At 42.0% G+C, this 27,591-nt stretch overlaps 1 protein-coding gene and 1 pseudogene across 2 annotated transcripts in view; one reads left to right on the plus strand and one right to left on the minus strand.

Moving 5' to 3' along the window:
• Window positions 1-27,591, minus strand: part of ARL15 (ARF like GTPase 15) — a 416,529-nt gene that overhangs the window by 367,352 nt on the left and 21,586 nt on the right. The window lies entirely within an intron of this gene.
• On the plus strand, window positions 486-27,253 carry LOC309820920 (3-oxo-5-alpha-steroid 4-dehydrogenase 1-like; annotated as a pseudogene). The gene is made up of 2 exons: window positions 486-492; window positions 26,430-27,253. The product of its transcript is annotated as a 3-oxo-5-alpha-steroid 4-dehydrogenase 1-like (transcript).

Consider the following 27,591-nt stretch of genomic DNA (forward strand, 5'->3'; position numbering starts at 1 on the left):
AACTGTATCTTATACACTGCAAGGGAGGTAAATGACTACAATACATCTTACCTCAGAGAAAAAACAAACATATAGAATGACCGAGTAATCTGCTCTCTGACAAATAGAACAATCAGTAGTGTATAACATTATAATATGTTCTTAACAACATCGCTTTTAGTTAGCAAAATGTTTTCTCACTCCAGGCCAGCAACCAGACTGTAATGCAGATACCAAACATTAACCAAAAAAAAAAAAAAAAAAAATCACAGAAAAGGCTGTCTACCCAGAACACCCTTAGAGTTTACACCCCCTTGACTGGTACAAGTGACTCAGTTACTACAGACACACAAAAATGTGACAAGTGCTAGAATTTATTCTGCAGTCTGAAATCATTTCCCCAAATGAACCAACACGTGTTAGCTTTCAAGTTGGACGCAAACCTCTGCTCAAGACCTGGAGGGGAGGAAACACCTAACGCACTCCCTCAGCCATCCCACCGCGAGATGCCCGGTATGGCCACCCTTAATGTCGCCCCTTCTGAATGTGCATCCTGTGTTCTGCACTCTTCTCCCTACACCCTTCCCACCCTCACCCAGAGCTGCCTAGAGGTACAAGCCAAACCACGTTTCTCTACACAGAAAGGGAAGAAGAGCAAGTGTGGTTCCTCCAACCCCAATTCCCATGGTCCCATCCTTATCTCAGGATAGCTGGCGCTCTCACAACCCATGCAGTTTTATCTTCATGGTCATAACTACACAGGTACCAAGCTACCACTCCCTCTTTGACATCAGATTCATTACAATGAATTCCAGAACTCCAAATTGTTTTCTTTAGAGATGTGTAAAGGTACTACTATCTGCTTCTTCTGAGTCTGTTCTCTCGCCTTTGGAAGCCCAGGAACTCATTAAAGACTCAAGTCTCAAAGTAGACACAAATACCAAAAGAACAACAGGGCTCTGGTGAAGCTGACTTACTATTTAAGAAATAAAAATCCTCCTGATTTCAACCCATATTTGAGAAAATTCCTTATGAAATGCACAGAGTATTTTCCCTGTCTTAGAGGGGCAGAGTGCTCTAAACAGGATGAAACTCAGGTTGTTGTCAAACATGAGACTCTGACAATGACTCAAGGGTCATCCTTCTGGACACAGAATCATAGAGTTGGACGAAACTTGCAGGTGCCATAGTCAAAGCCCTTGTTTTACAAATGGGGATGCCAAGCTCAGGAGAGATGAAGAAATGGGCCCCCAATCATATAATCATCACTTTTCAATGTATCCCAATCTGAGTCATCAATTAATGACACTCCCCAATTCCCCCAAATCACCCAAGCTCAGTACTCAGAATGCACCTAGTTAATGAGTAAACCCTGGGCTTCTCTGCATAGGCCTTAGCAGTATGAGCCAGAGAAAAAAGTTTCGCCTGCTTCTCATCTCACCTCCTGGAGGGTGACAGGCCATAGGAAGCAAGACCTGCTCTCATGTGCTGGGAGTGAGGGGCTGCAGAGGGACAACAGTGCTTCCCAGGTCAGAAGGTAACTCCAACATGACTTCCCTACGGACCCAACAGGAGCGCATCACGGTGTCACTGGGGTCATTAACAACACAGCACTGCCAGTCACATCCATCCCGTGGGAGAATGCCTTGGACCGTGATGACCTGTAGGAGGTGACACTTTCTTCTTGCCAACTACACCCATTAATAGACCTCACTGTTATTTTAAAATGCCTGGTGTTCGTGGTTCACAATCCAGTTGGACCACATGATTTAACAAGTTAGATTTGATAAGATGTCCCACCATGTTCAAATTTATCAAGCTAACCCAGAAGGGCCTTCCAGAATAATCAGTTGTATGGCTGTTAGCACAACTGACACCATCTAGGACCCGTACAGTTCCTCCTGTCCTTCCACTGACCCTACCTGGGACTGTAGCGTGAGGTAAATCACTTCTCTGTTGTCAAGGGCTTTATAGTTAATAGATACTGTTTAATAAACATTACGACCAAGTGGCCTGCACGCTCTGTTAGTCCCCAAACAATGATGAAGACCTTCACTGACATACTCTCAGCACCCACAAGACTAGTTACACATTCATACATCTTGACTTAGGAACGCACTTCCAATTTCGTAGCACGTACCCCCATACTCTGGGTTCACTTTAAAACTGTCCCAGTGCCCCCTCGGCGGTGCAGAGTACAGCTGCGAATACCTCCAATCATTGTCTAGCTGATCCAGATCCCACCCTGTAAGTTATCCTAGAAGAAACTGAGCCATTGATTATATGGAGCTGCCTAGTTTTCCGGTCTCAATCTACCTTCTCATTTCAGTGGGCACTTTTCATTCCCTCCATCCTCCAACATCAGTAGTTCCCTCAAAGGGTCAGGATGCTGTCTTACCTCTAGAGTCTAGCACTTTAATTGACATACAGTAGATACTCAATAGATATTTGTCAAATTGAACTGGTCCTATGTTGGTTATGGAAATACTGGGACTAAATATGCAAAAAAAAAAACCCAGAGAACTTCAATAGCCTGGGTTTTAATTTATTACATGTGTAATCACACAGCATATGCACTGAAAATATCCTTAGAGAATATCCACTCTAGTTCTCTTTTACATAGCAGAAAACAGGCTCAGGACAGGTAAGTGAATATCCCATATTTACCTGTTACAAAGCTGGACCCCCCCCTTCTCTCTCTAATACACACACACACACACACACACACACACACATACCACACACACACACACCATTACTACCACCTCTTTTTAGGAAAAATAGGAAGTCATTTGCTCTTATCATCTAGGAATGAACAAGCAAAAATTCCAATGAGACTCTAGTTAATTGGATTCCCAATTGAGGTTTCACATTAATGTGCCCCAGAGGATAATGTGCTATGTTTAAATTAATAGTGTAATAAATTAAATTAATACTTAATGTGCTACATTTATCCATGATATTGCATGTTTTCAATACAAGGTCTCCCCTGAAAATCATTAAGTCAATGGAAGAATGTGTACTCTGAAATGAAAGCTTACATGCATGTTAAGGGCCATTTCGTTTCAGGATCTGCTATCTCAACCTCTTTCATTTAAGAAATCTATTTTCCAACAAACCTTTCTATACATAAAACATCCATCTCCCACACACAATCCTAAATTTAAATGGATATTCCTGCCTCTCTTCAACAACCTTTTTTTTTTTTTTCCCTAAGATTTAAGCCACCATCTAAGCTTCTGGTTTCGACGCTGCTTTACAAATGAAGCTGGATTCACAAGAAGCAGAATTAGGGCTGATTTTTAGTGAGAGTTTCATTCAAACTTATCATTTTCAGAAGAGAATAGCAAGGCCCAGATTATAAAATATTTTGCCCAACATTATTCAAGTAAACAGCAGGGCCTAAATCAGAACCTGCCTTTGCAATCCACAAATCTGCCTACCTTTAGGGCAATGATTTTTAGACTCTCAAAGGACTAGTACCGAAAAACTGTCTCTTCCCTAAAACATGACCAAACCCCAGTAATCTATTTTCATTCCTTCGTTAATAACCATACTCCTATTTCATATTCCATGTCTAGACTGCTAGGTTTTGTTCTTTCTTCCCATGACAGCAATTATTTTCTCCTATCTCTAATAGGTAAAATAATGGTAAAGTATACTTATCTTTCCCTCCTGCCAGCAAAGCTGAGAGCCCCTTCTTGTACTCTTCATGTGAGCTCATTAAAATGAACATTTTTTAAATTCTAAATCTGTTAAAAGTTTTATCAAAGTTCTACATTAGCTTAATTCCCCCCCACCAACACACACACACACACACACACACACACAAAATTCAGTTTGTGATCCTTTCAAATTAAAAGTTTAGACAGGAAATTAGATGATGAAATTCAGCGAAATGAACAGGCACTTTAATTCCTCTTGCCGGGCACCAGCAACAGAAAGTAGCATTTGGGAACATAATGGACATAACAGGAGTCATCGGGCAGTAAAACTTCTGGCTTATCTTTTCCTCTAGGTTGAATTCATGTGATGGGGTGGAAAATCAGGATAACAATATAGCAAATTTTCCATACTGCTGCCTACAATTGTTGGGGAAATGTTAAGGCAGAGATTACAGGACCAATGGCATAGCACTGTGTTGTTTTGGTTTTTTTTAAACATTAATCATAGGCTAAAGTGAATTATGCATTTATAAAAAATAAAAGCACAAAAAAATCTAATATTAATGATTCTGTGATAACCCAACTATAATTAATAGTTTGCATTTTGAACCTGTACCAGATAAAGCTGAAATGTAGTTGAAATGTCCCAGTTAACCTATCACTGTCACTGTTAACAAATGAAACAAGACTAGAGAGCATTCAAATATAATGAAGCATATTTTGTTAAAAAATCTTTCTACCTCCACAGCAATGACAGAAAAAAAGGAACCACAATTTTTAAAAGATAAAGACTAAAGGGAAAAGGTAGTATTTTAATCATGGAGTATAAAATAATGAGATGAATGTATGCTTCCTAGCCAGAACCCAGAATCATATTGTGACTTATCAATGTTATTTTTAGTGACCAGCTGACAATTTGAGTGTACTTGCCTTCAATTTTGTTGAACGCGAAGAACTGAAAATGACTTAACTGGTCATATTAGAGTTGTTCACTTCCTCAACACCATTTTGAATTTTTCCTTTGTTTTGTGCCCTGCAGGTTTTTATATCTGAGGCCAATACACCATGAAAAGACTCAGAAGTAAGAGCACTGGCTTCTCTCTTAACTGGAAGTAGGGTAGTTGTGAAAGGGCGGTGATAGAAGAATTTATATAGATGGACACTTATTTCCTTAACAATCATCTCAATGCTAGCATACCTCTTAGAATGTCTTTGTGTATCCCAGGGGCAGGTATTACCAATTCTAACCCACTGATTGGAGCTCTGTTCATGCATTCATTCACTCCAAAAATATTCTCTGAGCGCCTGCAACATGTCAGGCACTTATCTAGGTACTGGAGGTACAACAGTGAACGAAACAAGTAAGACTCCCTGCCTTCATGGACCTTCCAAGTCAGAGTGCACAATCTGTGAAATGTGTGATTGGTGCTATAGCCAGAGCTGCCCGAGCCTCCTGGAGTCTGGGCAAAGCTCTCTCTTCTCCCCAACCCAAAGAACCATATACCTATTCGGTCAATGCATAGTTATTGAGCACCAACTACATGCCAGAGCCCTAGCTAAACTCAAAGGAATACGGAGGACATAGACTGATTCTTCAATATACAATAAGCATAAAGCTTCTCATTCAGATTCACTTTGTATAATATTCTAAGTCAATGTTTAAATAAATTTGAGTTCTACAAAGCAAAGACCAAATGATCACCAGGGTCAATTATATTCTCTATATACATAATATTAATCTACTTGCTCTGCTTAAAATCTAAAACACAATTGTGTTCCCAAATTATGGATGTAAGTAAACATATCCTTGATAGTGACTGCATTCTAAAATAATTTTTAAGCCTTGACAAAAACAAGTTATTTTCCCTATCAAGACAAAAGTACTAGTCTTAAGGACTAAACACTGAACATTTGTCAAGAAAACAGTCAGGACTTCCCTGGTGGTCCAGTGGTTAAGACTCCGTGCTCCCAGTGCAGTGGGCCCAGGTTCCATCCCTGGTCAGGGAACTAGATCCCACCTGCCGCAACTAAGACCCGGCACAGACAAATAAATAAATAAATATTAAAAAAAGAAGAAGAAAAACAGAAAAAACTTTAAACAAACAAAAAAAGTCAATCATCTGTGAAAAGAGACAACATAAAAATACGCATTTCCTAGGGTGGAAATTTCCATCAACCAGACACACTTTTGTTAAGGACCACCATGTCATTTATATTGGGAAATATTAAACATTTTAAGTTCCTAAGTTAAATGATTCTACACGTTTATCAAGAACAGAGCCCCTCCACCTAACCACACAGCTTCAATTGATAATAACCAAATGAAGCCTTCCAAAAGGCCTTTGTAAAGAATGATCCCCATGTAACTAGTCAATTTTCTACTGCCTCTTTTTTGTGTTGTCTTTTAAGTCAGGATATCTACAGTCAAGAAATGAGAAATATTATACTTCATAAATAAAGGTGAGTTAACAGAGAATACATAATTAGAATTTCTTCTCCACTCGTGATAATAGACTTGCAGTTATAGCCACTATTTCATACCATTAAGCCTTGAAAGTGAAGGCAGCTAGCACACCCTGAACGCTGAACTCTTATCTCTGCTTTCAACTGCACAACAGCCTAACCAAGAGAACAACCTGGAATAGACTATATTGTTTATTAATACTGTAACCCAAATGAAGGAAAATGCTAAGGTTTCATCTAGATCAAAATATCCCAAGTCAAAAAAAAAAAATTTCTGAAACTTCAGCAAGCTGTATTGAATTTAGATAGTCCCTTGCCTGACCTCAAAATACGGTACAAAGTTATAATGAAAAGATATAATATAGATGATGTCGTAAATGCATAAAGGATACTATAGCCTCTAAGTAGGGTGTAGTCTGTGAATTCTGGGTAAAGCTAGAAAATATCAGCCCCAGATTTAGGTTAATTATAAATTTTAAAAAATATATCAACCACCAATGATAAGATAAATTGGCATCATGTACCCCTAATGAGATGCAATGAGGATACGATGTCACCTCCATAATATTCCTGCCAAAATTTTTAACATGAGTCTAATCATGATGGAACAGTTACACAGGTCTAAACTGAAAGACGTTCTGCAAAATAACTGGCCTGGCCCTTTCAGAAATGTCTTTGAATAAAAGACAAAAAAAGAAAAAGAAAAGAAAATATTAAGAAACTACTCTAAATTCAACAAAGTCATATTGAACATCTACTGCCTGGAGTGTAGTAAAGTGTGTTGGGTAAGGGTTTAGAATTCAGCATAAATCCACTCAAATTCTGGCTCCAAATCCCGTCTCCACCATGCGGAAAAGACATTTAAGCAGACTATGCCCCTGTTGTCTCTCTATCAAATGAGGATAATAATAGCGCCTTCTTCACAAGATTGTAGAGAATTAAATGATTTCACCTATAAAGGCCTTAGCACACTTAGTAAGTGCTCAGTAAATGTCAGTGGTGATAAATAATGATGTTGGTGGTAAAGAGCCATCAGATGCTGGGGGTAAAGCGAGAAACAGAATGACAGGGTCACTGCCCTCGGTGAGCTTACAGTTAGAGGAAAATTAACAGGAAATTCTAAGACTGTGAAATACAGGTACTTTGGCTGGTGAAAGACTCTAGAGTGCAAAGACAGGGACACCTGAGAAAGAGCATTTAATCCAGGTATTGGAAGTCATGGAGGGCTTCCCAGAAGAGGTGTCAGCTCACCATTCCAGGATGAGAGGATAGCACGTACAAAGTGCTGGAAGTAGAAAAGAGAACAGACCAAGAGCTGAAGATAGATGAGTATGCCTGGAATATACAATGCTGGAGGTGGAAGAGGAGATAGAGAGAGAAGGCTAAATGGACAAGCAGGGTCAACCCACGCAGGGCACCTTATAAACTTTGTTAAGGATTCTGGGCTTTAACTTCAGAGCCATGGGAGGCTACTGAGACATTTACAGCATAAGCAGAAATGCATTTCACAGTTATGCTGATTACAGAAGGTAGAAGTGGATTGGGAGGGGGCAACATTGGAAAGGGATGACCAGCTAAGAGGAGCTTGTTAGGGTTTTCCAGGCAAAAAATAGTGGTGCTAGAACCTGGGTAATAGCAGCAAAGAGAGATGACTAGGATGGGAGAGGTCCAAACCTGGGGACCGATAAGATGATGAGGCCGGGGAGAGCTGAGGACTGAGTTCAGTTCCTGGCATGACCGCTGGGTGCGCTGTCGCGCCAGTCACGGAGAAAGGAAGCATGGGCCATGAGCGGGTTTGGGGTGGGAAGAGAGTGGGGTCAGTCGGGTCAGACTCAGCGTGAAGGGCCACCCGAGTGGAGCTGTGCTGGAGTCACAAAGGTCTGCAGCAGACAAGCCTTGATGGTGAGAGGAAAGGATACATTCTACATTCCCCAGAATAAAACACCTAAACCAAACAGATTTTATCTTGTTCTCATATAGGCTCCAATTTCAAAAGATGATTTAAAAAAAAAAAAAAAAAGCATGGCATTCCTGTCAATCTCACACATTTCATGGTGTAACTCTCTTACTGTATAAACAGAGAGTTGATGGATAGTTGTGGCTCTCAACAAGTTCATTAAACCTCAAACTTTAAATCCCCCTGCCAGGAAAGTTAGCAACATTAGCCAGATATTCTTGCTCTACTTGAGCACATTATTTTGTTTATTAAAGAAAGCAAGCAATCATCAACTCTCACCTCCTAGATTATAAAGCATATAACCTTCCACTTACACCCTTCAAAATAAAATTGTCAAAATACAAATGTGCACTAACCACGTGTCTGTGCACAAAAGTACATATAATATGCTGATATGTGTAAATAAAATACTAGATTTGATCTTGGCCCGTAAAGCCTCAGTTATCCATCCAACCAGAAGGCGGACTTGTCACAAACACAAAATCACTCTTGTTGCCCCACTAGGTGCTCATTCAACGTGTGCACTGGCAATGGCTACCAGCAATGCTGACTCTCCTCCACACCTTCCTCAGGGTATACTGCCCTGTGTGAAGCTGAAGTGCACATCAATTTGCCTTAGCTTATTTCCTCACGAGATAGCAAATTGTCCCCCAATGTCCATTCTCTTCTCCCCATTAGGAATAGAACCCCCAGAGTCTTAGCTCCTCACCAGAGCCCCCATTTCTAAGCCTCTCCTGCAGTGACACAGTCATGTGACTCAATTTCCGGGACTTGGGAGGTGAGGGGAAGTGTGTAGAACTTCCATGTCACACCCATAAAGGGAACTGCTTGGCCTCCATTCCTCTTTCCCAAAAACCTAACAGACACGGGAGTGGTGAGCTGTCTTCAACCTGCACAGGAGCAGAATAAACCAGGCAATGGAAGAACATGCTAGAAGGAGCCTGAGTCCCTAAAGGACTCATGAAGCAAAGGGCTAGATTCCAAACTGACTACCAGCTTAGAATCTGATATGAAATAGAAACTTAACTGTTTAAACCTCTGTTATTTTGATCTTCACTAAAACAGCCAAACCAATAACTTAATTCATTTCCGTTCCATTAAGGTCTCCAATAATGCTGAATTTCAATTAACGTGTGCCTCCCTTTGTCTTGGAGCTTTTCATTTCTTTATTAGGACTGCAGACATCTCAGCATCCCACACAATTTACAATAAATATTTAATCTGGAGCCTTCAAGGAACACAGAAAACAGGGACAGTCAACACCACTCCTCTCCACATGGTCATGTATTAAAGCTGCCCTTTAGTTTGTTCCCAGAGCAAAGACTTGCAGAGCCCATATGCGGGACTGCCAGTCTGTCTGACACGTGTTTAACCTTGGTGTTTTACTGACAGTAACATCCTAAACCCGGCATCAGGATTGCCTACCCTGATTTCCTTTCTCTCCAGGAATGATGACAGATTTTACTGAGTCCTCTATACTTTCTTCTTTGGTGCCTGTGGTACACAGCATGCTGCTTCCCTTCCCCTCCTCCATGAGATGTTCACGTCCTAATCCTCAAAACCCATGACTATGTTACCTTACGTGGCAAAAAGGGGGCGTCACAGGTGTGATTAAGCATCTTGAGATGGGAATGGGAAGGTTGGCCTGGATTATCCAGGTGTACCCAATTTAATTACTAGGGTCCTTATAAAGAGAGAGAGGATTATTAGACATGTTAGAGAAGATGTGATGACAGAAACAGAGATGTGGCAAATGGAGAAGCTGAAGTGATGCCACTGCTAGAAGGGGGCCAAGAGCAAAGGAATACAGGCGGCCACCAAAGGTAAGGATCAGATTGTCCTCTAGAGCCTCCAGAAAGAGTGCAGCCCTGCCAACATCTTGGTTTTAGCCCAGTGAGACCCACTTCAGACTTCTGACCTTCAGAATGATAAGAGAATAAATACATGTTGCTTTAAGCTACTAAATTTGTGGTAATTTGTCTCAGCAGCAAAAAGGAAACAAATACAGTGTCCTTACAAGTGGCACTATATGTTGTAAAAACTCAAAGTTTAGGGCAGGATTTGTTCAGACTTAAAGAGCTAGATTAAAATCAGTTTTAATAATATACAATATTACTAATAGTATTATTAATAATGATATGCAACTGTTGTGGGATTTATTCTAATAGGTAGCCCTCCCTGCCCCTCCTTAAAAATAAAGTCACAGAAGTTGAATATGAGCATTGTGCGGCAGGTACAAGCAAATGTTACAGCTCGGTAAAAGGATAATCACTACCCACTACTGAATGCGTCTGTATCTCAGGATGAATCTACATGCCATTTTCACAAATGCTGTTATTGTTGTAAATGATGTATGTTTTCTCTGCTGGTAAAACAGCATTTGATACTTTCTGCAAAGTCAAAAGAAGAATTTAAAGAGTTTTTAAAGCTCTTATTATTAACCAAAATCACTAGCCACACACAATATTTTACTGCTATTATTTAGTTCAAATCTCATTCATCACTAGATTGAGTTTTAGTTCACGCAGGGGTTGGGTACGGAGAGGGAACAATCAGCCCATAGGGTCCGTGTGCTTCAAACAGTACCATCCTGGAGGAGGCAAGATTAACTGGCCCGGCTTCATTCATCTTGGCCTCCGAGCTTTCAGGGTTTTTTTGTTGTTGTTGTTGTTTTTGTGGTACGCGGGCCTCTCACTGTTGTGGCCTCTCCCGTTGCGGAGCACAGGCTCCGGATGCACAGGCCCAGCCGCTCTGCGGCATGTGGGATCTTCCCGGACCAGGGTAGGAACCCGTGTCCCCTGCATCGGCAGGCGGACTCTCAACCACTGCGCCACCAGGGAAGCCCCGAGCTTTCAGTTTTGACCAAAGGAGTTCGCACTCCAACAAGGAAGGTGGCTAGATGCCCAAATGACCACTCCAATCCTCACCCCGCTTCAAGCCACCACCAGCTGGTTGTCCACCACGGTGCTCTGGCTCTGATAACAATAACAGTTCCCAACTCAGAGACGTCTGGGAACAACTGCAAGTCCCTTTGAGGGTATTTACCCCGACATTTCAAAGGGGAGTCCTAAACTATGCCCTAGCATGCCCTCTAGCCCGGAGTTAATCCACACCTGACTGCCAAAGGTTCATTTCAAGATCACTTTCTCAAGTATGGCCTGTTGCCATTGCTCGAATTTCAAAAAAAACCATAGACCCACAATTGTGATGTAAACTCTTGGCCTGGACTTACTTCCCCTTCTTCTTCCTGACCAGAACCCAATGAATGTTGTTTAATACCCAAAATAGTCTAGATTCTCATAACAGGTCTTCTTTTGTTTCAAAAACTAAATTACCTCTTTGTAAGACGTCAGGATATCACATTTGAGAGAACACACTCTGTCCTGTGCTACAGGGCACAGGAAAGGAAGTTATCTCCTCAGAACAGATGCTTCATCTAAAGACCTTCTTCTGTTTTGCTCTGTTTCAATTTGTCCTAGCATTTGGGTTTGGGAGCGGCTATCACTCCATCACTGATAGTGCGTAAGTTTTTCTACCCACGCCTTAAGATCCCTGCCTAGAAAACTGAGGTAGGATTTGTTTTCTTCAGCTTCCTGAGTTAAGGCACTCTAAACAAGCATCATTTCCTTTCGATGTCTAGAGAAAGCTCTGTCCACTCCAAACACTGGAGAGAAAAGTGGATGTCATGCAAAGGACAGCCTTTGTTTTCTCTGAGTAATGGTTTTCATTAAACTTGTTTAGTATATAAGGTTCAGTATGCACTCACCTGCATACAACACATTTACTTTTTTTAAAAAATAAATTTCTTCATTTTATTTATTTTTGGCTGTGTTGGGTCTTTGTTGCTGTGAGCAGGCTTTTCTCTAGTTGGTGGCGAGCGGGGGCTACTCTTTGTTGCAGTGCGCAGGCTTCTCATTGTGGTGGTTTCTCTTGTTGTGGAGCATGGGCTCTAGGTGTGCAGGCTTCAGCAGTTAAGGCACGCAGACTCAGTAGTTGTGGCTCGTGGGTTCTACAGTGCAGGCTCAGGAGTTGTGGCGCACGCACGGGCTTAGTTGCTCCGCAGCATGTGGAATCTTCCCAGACCAGGGCTCGAATCCGTGTCCCTTGCATTGGCAGGCGGATTCTTAACCACTGTGCCACCAGGGAAGCCCAACACATTTACTTTTATACGTTGGAAGTTTTCAGCGTGTCTGTCCTGTATACATTCCATTTTGGTCTTGGCTCATTGCAGATTACGGATCCCAAATATGTAAGAAGTACGGCTTTTCTCTCCTTAGTTAAGTGCTTAATCTGCTTTTTAGCAACGTTAGAGGCATATAGAAATAAATGTCATGTCAACTACCTATCACCATCGTCTCAGACATTCACCCATAATCTTTAGTTTCCTCCTCTACTTTGTTTTACTTAAAACTTAGCATTTCTTTTCAACAGGTACTTCTAAGTTTTTCATGTTTGTTTATGTTCTTTATTTACAATTCACAAGATTTTTTTTTCCCCTCCCTGTTTTAGTCTGCTTGGGCTGCTGTAACAAATTATGAAAGAATGGGTGGCTTAAACGACAGACATTTCTCACAGTCTTAGAGTTAGAAGTCCGAGATCAGAGTGCCAGCACAGTCGGGTTCTGGTAAGAGCTCTTTCCCTGGCTTATGGAAGGCTGCCTTCCTGATTCACAGCACAGGGAAAGAGAGAGAGTAAACTCTCTGATGTCTCTTCTAAGGGTTAATCCCCTCACAAGGACCCCACCCCCTCACGACTGTATCTAAACCTAATTTCCTCCCAAAGGCCCCATCTCCAAACACCATCACACTGCGGGTTAGGGCTTCGACACGTGAATTCTGGGTAGGAGCACAAATCTCTCCACAGCACTCTCCTTTAAGGACAATTTTTATTTGCCTTAGAATTAGTCCACAGCAAGAGCTTCTTCACTAAATAAACAGAGATGAGCACCTGCATGGTCCCAGGCCCAGGCTAAGTGCTAGGTAATCGAGGATGACCAAGCACCATTCCTGACATCAACAGTCCCGGTGTTCTCAGGCTCTAGTGGTAAATACACTGTTGTGTTGACTTCCCGCGGTGCCCACACTCAGATCTCCCGTCTAGAGAAGCACAGCCGGCTGACAGCCTCGAGCGGCCACAGCTGCAGGCATTCGTGCTGAGATGGTACTTCTGCTGGGCTGCTGCCAGCCAGTGCCCGGGCACTCAGAGGTCCTGGAGTTGGGCCTTTCCTGCACATCATGGGACTCCTCAAACAGGCAGCTTTGTTCAAGGACACCCCCCCCCATCAACAACAACAAAAATACTAACAAAGTAACTTCAGATAAACAACAGAAAACATGTCTAGCCCCAAGTAATCTATTCATCTAACTGGGGATAAATGTCACCCAATTTTGTTTTGAGATGGCAAATATACACAAAATCCAGCATCTTGAGGGAAAACATAAAATACATAAAAAGATACTCGGCTGAGACAAGCAGCTAACACAAGTGAGAAAAGGAATAAAGAAAACGTGCTTTTTCTAAGTTCAAACTAAGGCAAAACTGAAAACGGTGCTCACACCAATATAACTGAACAGATAGCTACTGAGCACCTACCGTGTGCCAGACGCTGTGGAAGGTACAAGGATAAGCACAGCTAGGCAATCTGTGGTCATATCTTTTACTCAGAGCTCTTGCTTCATTCATTCTAAACAATTTCCCTAAACTTCTTGTGCACACATATTCACACTCCTCTGTGCAAGGTGGATGAGAAACAAAATCACCTTAAGTCTTTTTAAACCCTTCCACAGAAAACAATTTGGTCTTCAAAAGTAAACATCATTCCATTTCCTGTTCACTCTCAGAATCCCCTCCCTAGGCCTTCAAAGGGAAAAAGTCAAGATACTTTGTCACTGAGTCTTTACATTAGAAAAGTTCTTTAATGGTCATCTACATAGACACATCCCTATATTTCTGAATTACGAAATGGGCTGGCTCACGGCACTGGAGTCAACTGACAGACTCATATAAAAAAAAAATTCCAAAATACACTAACATTTTCTATATTTTTGTGTTGTGAAGTATATCATACATACAAAAAAGTATATGAAGCAAATATGTTGTTTAAAGAATAACTATAAAGCCAGCACCAGGTGCCCACCATTCAAGTTAAGAAGCAGAACATCACTAAAACTTTTAAAGCCTTTTCCTCGCCTCCACTTTCCTAGAGCAGAATTTCTCAGCCTCAGCACTGCTGACATTCTGGGCCAGATAACTACTAAGTGCTTACCCAGTGTATTGCTGGATGTTTAGCAACACCCCTGGCCTCCGCCCAGTGGATGCCAGTAGCATGCCACCACCACCCTCGGGAGAAGCAACCAAAAACGTCTCCAGCCATTGCCACATAGCCCCTGGAGGGCAAAATCGTCACCCCCCCACCCCTACCCCCGTCGAGGACTGCTGCCCTAGAGGTAACGACATCTGAATTTTTACATTTCTTTATAATTTATCTGTCTATTTATGTAACCTTAAAACAATGTATTGCTTAGTGCTGCCGTTTTCAAACTTTGTAGAAATCAAATCATACTGCATGTATTTTCCTGTGATTTGTTTTTTAATCAACATTATATTTGTAAAATGTAACCACTGTGTATTATAGCTGTAGTTCATATATTACTTTTAGTTTATAATGTTTGCTGCTGTATGGTATCCTATGAAATTAACTAAAATGCCACAATCCAATCTATTACTGATAGACATTTGCATTATTTCTAATATTTTCCTTTTATGAATACTTCTGCTGGAACTTTCCCTGCACAGGTCTTCTTATAATTACGCAACAATTTCTCTGAAGTACACACCTAGGAGTAGATTTGCGCGGGTCATAGAACATTCTGGTACTCAACTTTATTATTTTCCGAAGTGGCTGTATAAATTTACACTCTCACCAGCAGTGGAGGACAATTCCCATAGCTCCATACACTCTCCAGCACGCAGTTCTTCATTTATACTTTCATGACATTTGGTACCGAAAAAATATACATTGCTTACCGTGTAAATGCCAATTCTACAGACAGCAAATGAGATCTGGATACATTCAGACATTCTCTACAAGATTAAAATAAGAGATTACAACTAAATGTTTGTTCCATAGAACTGACTTCTCCCCTCTTGTCTTGCTTCTCTCTCTAAAGAGAATCTGTTGTCTTTTGACACCTGCTTTACGAGCAAGTGGCTGAAATTTTTTCCTTCTGCTTTTTCTAGGCCAGCTCAAATAAAACAGAGATAATAAAGTATGTAGCATAGTGCCTTATCATGGGACCATAAAGCAGATACTTCAATCTCTAATTCAACAGCATAATTTAAGGAATGTGATTTATTGTAATCATTTGATTACATTTCTTTAAATCCTGCTCTAATATCTAATTTTCAATGATTAATTCTTTGACTGCTAGAAGTAGTTTTATAAGCACTTATTTTTTTTTTAGTTCAATTCTTACTAGATCATAAATGTCTACAATGCTTACAGAAAACTAACCTTTGTTAAAATAAAAAAAAAGTAAAAGCTCTTGGTTATATACTAAAAGTTTTGAATGGACTGAATTTAAAGAGAAGCCTAAGGTTCTTGGTCTCAGAATATCAATGACAGCACTCAAATTAGAGTTCACAACTTCTCATACCCAAATCAAGTTCAGACTCCTAAAGCTCATTTCCACTCACAATACCATGTATACCAAACACGAGTATTGATTTATTGCCTTTTCTTTAACTGGAGGAATATTTTTAGCACATTAAATCGGTATGTAGTCAAAACAACTCTAACTTTATACAGTCCAACACTGTTATTATGGTTTACTGCTGGCAAGCAAAAGCTTCTCTGTGGAGTTTATAATGCCCAAATCTGGCAATCATGGTTGTATCCGCTGCACCAAGGAAACAGAGACACAAGATCCCCGATTCCCATGGTAGCCAAAAAGGCTTCCAAAGAGATGTTCCTTCGGAAGAGAAGGCCAAAAACTCGTATCAGACTGATTCTGCAAAATGATCCAGTCTCTTCAGATGGCCATAAGAAACTAATTCTGTATGATTAAAGGAATTGGTAAGGAAAATATTGAAAGCCAAGGCTACATTGCATGGACATGCAAAATTAAAAATTACAGCAATGGAAAAACCAAACTCATGAGATAATTTGTTGTGTAAAGTTCTTAAACTCTAAACTTACAAAAAGTTCCAGGTGCTACTGTTCACATGAATGGCTGACGATTTAATATTGGGGATCATTTCTATTATTAAGGTATCATACCACCATGGCACTATTGGGTTTCTTTATTCTGCATAAAATACACTATTGGAAACACCCCAGGGCAATGCCACTGGCCTCCTCAGAGCTGAATGACAGAATACTCACTACCTTGCCCAACGTTTATTCTCCCTTCCACCTTTGGAAATTACCCTGATTTTTACTTTTGTACAAAATGAATTATTTAACAGCTCTCCCAGTAATCTGGAAAGCTTATTTTCCCCAAGTGAAAGATAACTATCTTATTTTATGTCACCTGGAACAAGAGTCTATTTCCCCGCCATCCCTGGAGCTGGGGACTGTCGCGTGACTCAGTTCTCTGTAATGAGATGCATAAAGTGAAGGATGCGTAAAGTGAACTGACTCTAAGAAGGACCCTTTTACTCTTCTGCCTTTCCTACTTCTTCTTCTGCAATTGAGATTTCATGTAGCCCCAGCAGGGGCCTTAGATTGGGAGGAGCCCCGAGAACAGTGGACACGGGAAGTGAAGCCCAAGGATGAGCAAACCTGGAGACTCAAAGGGCAGTGGAGCTGCCATACCTGTCTCCTCCAAACTGTGTACATGAAAGAGAGATAAACCTCTAACTTGTTTAAAGACTGTGTGTCTCTCTCAACCGACTAACCCTAACTGGTACAGAGCAATACTCTAAGAAATAGTCAGTTTTAACAAGCGGGTTTCCCCGGGGCCTTAAAAGAAAGAGACCCAGCATTTGTCATTAGAGCTCTTTTTAAGAGCTTAATCTTAAAAACAGCTTGACCTTTTAAAGGGGGGAGACGTATTTATTCTTCAGTTACTAAAAACCTACTTTCCAATCCTTTTCACACTCCCAAAATGTACAAGTACTGTTACTGGGATTGCCAAAATTATTACCCTTGAAAACCCTCAACTTATTTTGTGTAATTTTTTTCTCACTAGCCGTATTTCCTCCTTCTCTCTAACCTCTAATCCTTACAAATACTGCCTTATCCCTGAACATCTGACCTCAAACCAAGCAGCACATCTATTGCTCAAACTCCAAATTCATTCTAACAGTAATGTTCTCGGGAACGGGCTTCTTTACTCTCATTAGAGGGAGTCGAATAAAAAGAGATATTTAAAAGCATAATGAAACTTCTTTGGGTCATGCTGTAGGAAATGGTTATAAATTTTAAATGATTAGTTCATATTCTTTCCATATATAGATGCTCTATTGGCAAGAACCCATTTTAAAAACCCAGAGGACAGGGGCTTCCCTGGTGGCACAGTGATTGAGAGTCCGCCTGCCGATGCAGGGGACACGGGTTCGTGCCCCGGTCCGGGAAGATCCCACATGCCGCGGAGCGGCTGGGCCCGTGAGCCATGGCCGCTGAGCCTGCGCGTCCGGAGCCTGTGCTCCGCAACGGGAGAGGCCACAGCAGTGAGAGGCCCACGTACCGCAAAAAAAAAAAAAAAAAAAAAAAAAACAACCCATGGGACAGAACGCATAGCTTGGAATGAAAGATGAGTAATCATCCCCAAGGAAAGAATGGATCTCTACCCTAGATAAACTCTGACCCAGTAGCCTCTATACCAGCATTCATAAATCTCCGTCTAGACTCACCTGAGGAAGAACGAAAGGATATTATTTCAAAAGCAATAACCTTCAGAGTAATCGCACCTTCTTTGCTGCCTCATCTGATGAAAGTGCAGAAAAGAAGTGCTGTCAAGAGCAAGTCACAGATTGGTTACAGTCTGTTAAGACAGGGCTACAGAAAAAAAAAGTCTAATCCAGAGAAAGAGAAAAGGAATACTCAATTTGAAATTAATATGATTACTTACATTTTACTGTGGTTTTCCCTAAGAAACTTCAAAAGGTAAGCATGAAAATAAAGGAGAAAAAAAATCTTCAACAAGACGGCAGAAAATACTATACAGTCTGGAAAAAAACTTGATTTCAAGGTATAACAAATTTCCGTTCCATCAGGGGATGAAAAAACACATTAATTTTCTTTTTCTAAAGGAGCTGTTTTTAGAATATTTGAGGTGGCGTGCAATCCCTCATTCTGATACAGGGCAAGGTGACAACCATGTTTCCTTATTTTCTCCTCTGTAATTTTGCATGTGATGAAAATAAAAGGTTAATATAGCCAAGTCAACGCTTCTGAGTACCGCGGGTGTGTGTTAGAACTTGGGTGACAAGATGGGGGTAGGGAGAGCAGTAAGTCACCTTCAAATGAGGCCCATGCCTTGATTAGCTACTCCCAAGTAAAGCTAAGATCTAGCATTTTCTCTTGACAGCATCCCAAAACAAGTGGGCTGGAGGCAAAGGTGCAGGATTTGGGAAACTGTGGAGAGAAGACCGGTTCAGTGCGTTCCAAGGTGCGTAGGTGCTCCAGAGTCCTGAGTGGGTGGAATCATCTCTGAGTAAAGATTACGTCTGTCATTATGCTGTAGTCACTCCTCCAGACACAGAAACAAACCGTTGGGAACGCCACGGACTTCAGAACCCGCATCGCCTTCTGTTAGTGTAGCCGCTGAAAACATTAACAGTGAATTATTTAACAACTCCCTTGGCACACTCGAAAGGTTACTTTCCCCACTGGGAAATAAGTTAACTTTTCTAAAAAACTCAAACTTGTATTTACAAAATAAAATGATTTTTTATTTACAAAACGTGGAGGAGTTTGCTCCTCAACATCTAAGTTATAGCTTCCTCAGACTAGGAAAAAGGATAGTGATAATCAACCTGGAAAGAAACATTTACGTCTAAAGCAAAACTAGCAAAACTGGTCTTTCGGCATTTTCCAAAATGTTTTCAATTGTAACGGTACCACCATCATCCCAAGAGCATCTATACTTCTCAAGCTGTCCAGGGATGAAGTATGTAAGGGTTCAACCAGTAATCCAAAAAGGAATCACTGCCCTCACCTGTTAAAAAATATCTTCAGCACATCACTGCCCTCACCTGTTAAAAAATATCTTCAGCATATCTCTCTGTGAAATTCAAACACAAATATTTGAAAAGACATCTAGCAGAAATAATCTCAGAGATTTGAAAAGTCACCTAGCAAAAAAATCAAATACAAACATAAACAGTCATATCGGAATCTATAGATCTCAAGCCAGCAAAATTTTAGCCAATCTTCTGCAAAATGGCACTAAAAGTCATGTGTAATTTCTAAACAAGAGCAGAATCTTGGCTCAATACTGAAGATAAGAACAGTTCTCCTTCTGAAAGTTCTGATTAAAGAATTGGAAGCAGGAAAGAAATGCCCTTCTAATTTACCAGATTAAAATAATTAGTTCAATTCACCTTGGCAAATTTATTCCTTTTACTTTTTGTCATGAACTGAGGATAAAAAAAAATTTCAATCCAAGAAAAAGAAAAAAATTTTTGCTGAGCATCACTAATGTGTCAGGCATTGCTAGACAAGCAGATATTAGACATACAACGATAAAGAAGACCAACCCTGGCATCGACAGTCTTCCAGCTCAGGAGAGAGCAGTTATTTAACAGACCTGTGACAGAGAATGGCATGATAAACACGTCCAGCATAATAAGAGGTATGCACAAAGGGTTTTAGAGAAACTGAGTAGGAGCACGGAACCCATTACAGGAGTGACAGAAAGACTTTGTAGGGGGCGGATCCCCAAATAGTCTTAAAAGATTGGGAGTTAGCTAGGAGAAAGGGAGTAACGGAAGAGGAAAAGATCATTCCAGATGAAAGTGACAACATGAATAAAAGCAAGAAATATCACAGGATATGCAAGCATTTGAGGGATACTGGTGTATGCCTTAAATACCCTCCTGTACTTTTAAATAATCACTTCTCAATCAGACGTTAGTTACTGATACTTGTTGACTATCTACACACTATCTAAAATTCATTCATGTTAAGATTTTTAATTTTAAGGTTTATCATTTTAAGATTTATCTCTAACTCACTGCCAAAGGAAGTTCCACTTGTGAAGGAGCAAGCATGCTGGTCACATTATAAAGCCTGCTCTGCCTCCACACACTTGCAGATAAAAAGACCCATAAGCAAGATAGCCACAGCTGATTAAATTAGCAGGCCGTCCGTCCTCCAGCTGGCCAACAACCACGGAGGGGCCCAGCAGGAAGAGCTAGGCTAGCCTAGACCAATCATTCGCACTCTCCAAGATATGAATGGAAAAGTACTGAGAAGATGAAGCAGTTAGAAGTAGAAAGTGAAGCTGAGAGAACACAAAAAACAAAGGCATTAAGTAACTTCATGACCATGAAAAATCATAGGAACCTAAATGTATGAGGAAGCCGAAAGTATGAATAAAGGAAACTATACAGAAAAGATACACAAAGCAGAGAATACCCTTGCTAGTAATCTCAAGAGAAGTGGACCCAGAGAGATAGAGGTATGTGAGGAATGGCTGAATGCAGTTGCAGAGAATTCTGTTTCTGAGTGAAAAAATGATATATTCACCAGGTTCCTTTGCAGCTAGGTATAGCAATGTGACCAAGCTCTGGTCAATTAAATATAATTAGAAAGTCCCAAAAGTCTCCCATGAAGGAGGTACACTCTTCTGCCCTTTCTCTGTCCTGCTGCCTGGAATGCAGAAGTGATGGCAGGAGCTCTGGCAGCAATTTTGAACCATGAGTTTAGAGTCCACACACAAAAGCAAAAGCATCTTGGGGACCTAATGACTTCTGGAGTTACCTACCTGAGGGGGGGAAAAAGAATCTATCTTGTCGGGACTTCCCTGGTGGCACAGTGGTTAAGAATCTGCCCGCCAATGCAGGGGACACGGGTTCGATCCCTGGTCCAGGAAGATCCCACATGCCACAGAGCAACTAAGCCCATACACCACAACTACTGAGCCCACTCACCGCAACTACTGAAGCCTGCACTCTTAGAGCCCATGCTCCACAACGAGAAGCCACCACAAAGAGAAGCCCGTGTACCACAACAAAGAGTAACCCCTGCTCACAACTAGAGAAAGCATGCATGCAGCAACAAAGACCCAATGCAGCCATAAGTAAATAAATATTTATTTATTTTTTTAAAAATCTATCTTGTCAAAGCCACTATTTTCCAAACAATTCCAATCCTAATTGATAGAATGGTTGAGACAATGTCATCTCAGCAAGAGGGATAGTCCCTTAAAACAGTTAAATGGAAGAGTGATGTGTTCTGATTTACAGTGGTATTATTATCCTCAATTTAGAGATGGGGAAACAGATACCAGCTAGTAATGTGACAGAACCTGGATCTGAACCCAAATCTTTTGGACTTGAGAGCCCATACTTTTAGTCATTAAGAACAAATGAAGGCAAATGAAGGCAAACAAACTGTAAAGCAGGTTCACAAGTATTTCAGAGTTCAACAAATATTCTGACTACTAAAAGCCAATAAAAACCCATGCTGAATACGGTGTCTCTGACCTACCACAAATAACACTTTTGACAAGTCCCTGTGACCTTCTAAACAGAAAAGCCTTTTCCCAGCTAGAGTATTCTACTCTAAGTACCTAGGAGAAGGTATCTGGGCACCAGAAACTGAACACAGGCACCAGCCCCCTCATGCATAGCAGAGGTCTGCCAAATTCTGATTTGTAAGGAGTGGAATAGATATTTAAGAGTACAGAGGATTCTGGGAGACATGAAGTATATTTTTTAAGGTGGAAAGAGGTCATTTCTTTAAGGTGGTAAGAGGTCTTTCTCGTTAACTTTAAGCAAAAGAATTTTCCATACACGTGACAATGAGAAGAGCTCAGCCTTAGTATTACAACTTCCAGGCTCCTGATGCCCCTGAGATGTTTCACTGCCCCATGCAGTAAGGGTGGGATGGAGCAGCAAGCCTCCTGAAAGGTTCAAGGATTTTAGATGGCCAAGATGAAGGCACCAATGTACTTGCCATGAATCTTCATATCTGTACTGAGCATCTCCTTTGTGCCAGGCAGCGTTCTCCTTGCTGGAGACTAAGCAGTACACAAGGCTCAGAAGCCTGCCCTCTAGTCAGGGGTGGCAGGCAAAAGCAAAAATAAATCAAGGTAGTTGGTAATAAGTGCTATGAAGAAAAATAAAATAAATGAATAGAATGTTCAGGAGGCAGTGGATTGGGGGTATTACTAATTTTGAAAGCAGATGTGGTAATTCTAACAACATTATGGACAATCAAAGGGATCCCAGAAAAGCTTTCAGCAACTTAACTCTGAAAATCCCTGGCATAAGCAAATGCAGGATTCTATCCTGAAAAGTCAAAGCACCAGACACTCAATTCAACAGTTCACAGATATTAAGAAGCGATCAGGCAGCCATTAAGAGCACAGAGTTGGGTGTCAGACTTCCTTAAATCAAATCCCAGCCATACAACTTACTATTTCTGGGGCCCTGGGTGAGGTACTTAACCTCTTTGCATCTTAATTTGTTATTTGTAAAGTAAAGATAACAGTACTACCTATCTTAGAGGGTTCTATGAGGATTAAGGATTAAGATTAAGAGAAAACACAGTAAGCTCCAAATTGGTGTTTGCTTATTTTTTTAATCGAGTGTCTGTGTTCCAGGCGCACAAATTCATCTGAGCATCTGCACTAAGGGGCCGAGGACACTGGAGGCCCCAGGAGATGCACTCTGCCATCAGCTTCTCTGGACACCCTTGATTCTGGCCTTATTTTGTACTCCTGGTGTCTCTTCCTGCGGCCTCCACATTAGAAAGGTGACTTCTCATCGCAATCACTGAAAACCAGGATGCTAAGCCTGAGATTCCCCAAAGGAAGAAACATCCCAAAGCATAGGGCTTAGCTCCCAGCACTTTGCCCACACAGACCCGGAACCAGAGGCAAAAGGGAAACCCATTCATTTTAGCCAGACCTCATATTACTGTCCACCTAGGCAATTTACATCTACGTTCAAACCGAAGAGGTTTTAGTCTGCCTTGTGTAAAAATTTATTCTTCAATTATCACATTTTAATATTCAATATTATTAATGTTTCATGGATATTGTTTTATAATGATAGGCATCCAGTTTGTAATGCGTTGCTCACTAGACACCCAGGAGCACCATTATTTAGAATCATAAGGAAAATCATATTTTTTAATTCTCTAGAACATGGAATTATCCTCGTTTTCCCTCCCTCTCCTTTTGGATATAATCAAATGAATAACAACTTTTCGGCACTGCCCTTCTGGTTAGAAAACCTTAGAAACTGTCATTTAGGGATTGTGTCTTTGAACATTTTTAAGCCTCTACCTTGAGCATGATGCTTATATCGTCAAACCTATATTTAAAGTCATCAAAATATTTAAATGGTCAAGCCCTTTTACTCGATCAATAGCTCCCTCTTAACTTACAAAAATTATTGTACCGCCCAGAAAGAAACACTGGTTACAGGAGAATGTGGTCCAATTGTTTAAAGGATCAAAAGAACTCCTATCGGTTTATGACTTGGACAATCTGGACCTGCCCTCTGGTTTTTCTGACCGTGGCAAGGGAAGAAAGGGAAGTGTGAGCTTTGAGTTTAGACTGACCTGGGTTCAAGTCGTTCAGGGTGTGACCATATAAAACTTAGCCGCCCTGAACTGCAACAGCTGGTTCTCAGGCATGAAAAGAAAGGACTACTACTAATACCACTAACCTTACTGGATTAAGTAAGCAAGCCTCGGGGGCTTGGCAAGGAGAAGGCATCCTAACTCGCTGACGCCCAGACCAAGCCACCCACATCTAGTGCTGGGACATGGATGAGTTTCACCAACAGGTCCTCCTCCCGGCTGCCCTCCCGCCCTGTATAATCCAGGCTCCGTGGCAGCAGCCAGAGCAAGATTTCAAAACGTAGATCAGGTCCTATCACCTCCTGCTTAAAACCACTCATTAGTTTAAGAGTAATTTTAAATGAAACTCGACTTCGCTACCACAACCTCCCGGGCCCCCAGCATCCTGTCTGGCTGCCCTCTGGACCCTGGCTTCAGGACCAATCTCCTTGGGCCACTCAGCACCTGAGACCCGTAAACCTGAAACTTATACGAACAGCCACAGTACTTTCACTTGCTGAAGACAAATGACCCCAGTTGAAATGGTCAGGGAACTACCGGGGGTTTTCTGTGAAATCCCAAGGCCACCCGTGCCAAGCTTGGCTTGCTGGGATCTCACTACTTTTGGTTCCTAAAGACTCAGCCTATTTCTCTTTTCTTTTTCAAGGGACACTACTTTTCCTGAGTCTTGTGGATTTTCTCCTTATCCCTACAAGTCTGGCTGCCAAGTGGCACAAGCCCTCCCTCATTTCCCTGCTGTTCACATCCTTGCTTCTCCAAAGGTGTGCACACTGGCCCTTCTGGTACATGGCTTTTACTGCTAATTTCTAAAGAGACCAGACAGAGATGGGGCAGTTGGCATAAAAATCGAATAAGGAAAGTCTGCACACTCACTGCCCTTGTTTCTGATTGTGTGAATAAGCCTCTTAAATTCTTATCCTCTACCTGGGAGGGTGGATCGCTCCAAACTCCTCTTCACTCTCAGGCCAGAAGATGGAATCACAACCACAACAGGGTGAGGGGCTCACCCAAACCCACTCCTTTTGGGGGAGTAATTGGCATTTCTGCAGGCAGGGATCCTAGTCAGTCAAGCGTTCCTTTAAGATGGTGAAAATTTCTAGTAAAAGCAAATGAAACCATACCTATTGGAATCGAATGCAGCCACACACAATGTAATTTAAAAGAAGGGCTGTGATTATGTTTTAAGTCACAGGAGAGAAAAAAAAAAGAAGACGTTTATTAGGAGACTATGTGCTGGGTGTTTTACACGCTCACTCAGTTCTCACAACTAGAGCAAGGTGGGTATTTCTAGGCCTATCTTTCAGATGGAAAACTGAGGGTTACCAGCCTGTGGCAAGTAACTAGCAGAACTTAGATTTCCGCCCACGTCTGATTCTAAACTTGTGGTTTTCAAACTCTGCTCCCCAGATACGGTTCCAAAGAGGCAGCTGGATATTTGAGAAATATTTTTTTAAACGAAATTGAATCTTTATTATCTTAGAGACTGAAATGAGAAAAAAATACATATTCAAATATACTGTACATGAAACTTTTAACACACTGGAGAATGCCCACACATTTACTTGTGCTGCCAGAGTGATCTTCTTTCGGCGGGCAGGGTGGGGAGGTAGCCTCAGAATAAAACCTATATTCTGCCTTCTGATTGAAGAGTAATTTAGAATTGAGCTCCTTTAATATCTGTAACACTTGCAACTATGATTATATGAGAATCTTGTTCTTCCTTAACCTCACACAAAAAAACAAAATGTGTAACTGAATGAACTAGAAGATGAACCTTCAGTTCTCATTCATCTAAATGGATCGAAATGAAATTCGATCCATCTAAATTCAGTTCTGTGTTTATCCAAACAGCTTCATTGGGGGCTTCCCTGGTGGCGCAGTGGTTGAGAGTCCACCTGCTGAGGCAGGGGACACGGGTTCGTGCCCCGGTCCGGGAGGATCCCACATGCCGCGGAGCGGCTGGGCCCTTGAGCCATGGCCGCTGAGCCTGCGCGTCCGGAGCCTGTGCTCCGCAATGAGGCCACAACAGTGAGAGGTCCGCGTACCGCAAAAAAAAAAGTTTCCGAAAACCAAAACTCTGATGTCAGTGAAAAATAGCGAAATACTGCCTCTCTTCTTCAAAGAGGTAAATCCTACTTCACGAGTCCAGCGGTTGGCAATCTACAATCCATGGGCCAAATCTGGCTCACTGCCTGCTTTTTGCAAATAAAGTTTTAGTGGAACACAGCCACGTCCATCTATGGCTGCTTTTGTGCAACAACGGCAGAGGTGAGTAGCTGAGACAGAGACCGTATGGCCTGCAGAGCCTAAAATATTTACTAGCTGGCCCTTTACAGAAAAAGTTTGTGCACCCTGTTCTAATCCATCATCCAGCGTTTTTCCACAAGCAAAGAACTGTGTTACTTTCAATGTTACAGGCTATAGTGCAGTACCCAAAAGATTCATCCCTGTATTGTCTACGATGCCCACGTCCCTACGAAATTAAGCATTGCTCAGCAAGTATTCGTGGGCTGCTTCGGGGCCGCCAGTGCGGGGCTGATTCAGCCACGGGGCTTTAGGGGCGGCGCAGACCTCAGGTAACCGCGCCTCCCGCCCCACCTCCCAGAGCGGCTCTATAAGTGCCCCGTCGCGGCCGGGCCCCGGAGCACGCCTGCAGCAGTGCAGCTGGCTGAGCCGTTCCTGCTGAACGCGCTCGCCTACCTGGAGAGCGCCCCGGCCTTCCTGTGCTACGTGCTGCTGAAGCTGGTGGGCTGGCCCTACGGGCGCTACGCGTTAGTGCGCTCCGCCTTCCGGCTGCCCGAGCAGGCCGCCTGGGCGGTGCAGGAGCTGCCCTCGCGGGCCCTGCCACTCCTCGCCGGGCCGACCTCGCCGGCCGAGCGCCTCAGCCACTGGCCCAACTGCATCCTGCTGGCCATGTTCCTCGTCCACTACGTGCAACGGGCCTTGATTTCCCCCTTTTCAGATCCGAGTTGGAAAGCCCACACCATTGTACGCCTTTATATTGGCATTCGTGTTCTGCACCTATAACTGGCTACTTGCAGAGCAGATACCTGAGCCAGTATGCAGTGCATGCTGACGACTGGCTCACTGACCCCTGATTTCTAACAGGTTTTGTCGTGTGGTTGACAGGCATGCTGATAAACATCCATTCAGATCACGGCCTAAGGAACTTCAGGAAACCAGGGGAGACCAGCTATAAAACACTAAGGAGAGGGCTTGTTTTAGTACATCACTGCAGCCAGCTACTTCCGAGAAGTCGTCCAGTGGTGCGTCTACACCCTCGCCAGCTGGTCCATTCAAGGCTGGGCTTTCGCTCTGTTCACCTTCTGTGTCCTGTTCACCAGGGCTCAGCAGCATCGCCAGTGGTACCATGAGATATTTGAAGATTATCCAGAATTCAGAAAAATGATGATTCTGTTTTTGTTTTAAGTTCATTGTCAATGGAATTATCTTCAACTTGAAGCTTTCGATGATGTTTCTCTTGGATTATATAAATAAATTTATGTCTCTGTAAGTTTTCTGCTATTTCATCTTTTTCAAGATTGCTCAAGGGATTTTTTCCCCTAGCAAATTTGTATGCTACCTAATAACAGTCTAATCAAACTGAAATTGCAGGTTGAACTATGCTGCTGCATACCAGGTCAGGAATCTGGAACTCTGTAATTGCGGCTGACCCTCCTGTGATTTTGGGTTTGCCTCTATGGACCAAAACGTTTCTGTACCACTTACACAACCCCCTACAGCAATGGGTTTAAGGTCAAAGGCGA

The sequence above is a fragment of the Grampus griseus genome (assembly GCF_964374135.1).
Source record: "Grampus griseus genome assembly, chromosome: 3".
Classification (NCBI taxonomy): domain Eukaryota; kingdom Metazoa; phylum Chordata; class Mammalia; order Artiodactyla; family Delphinidae; genus Grampus; species Grampus griseus.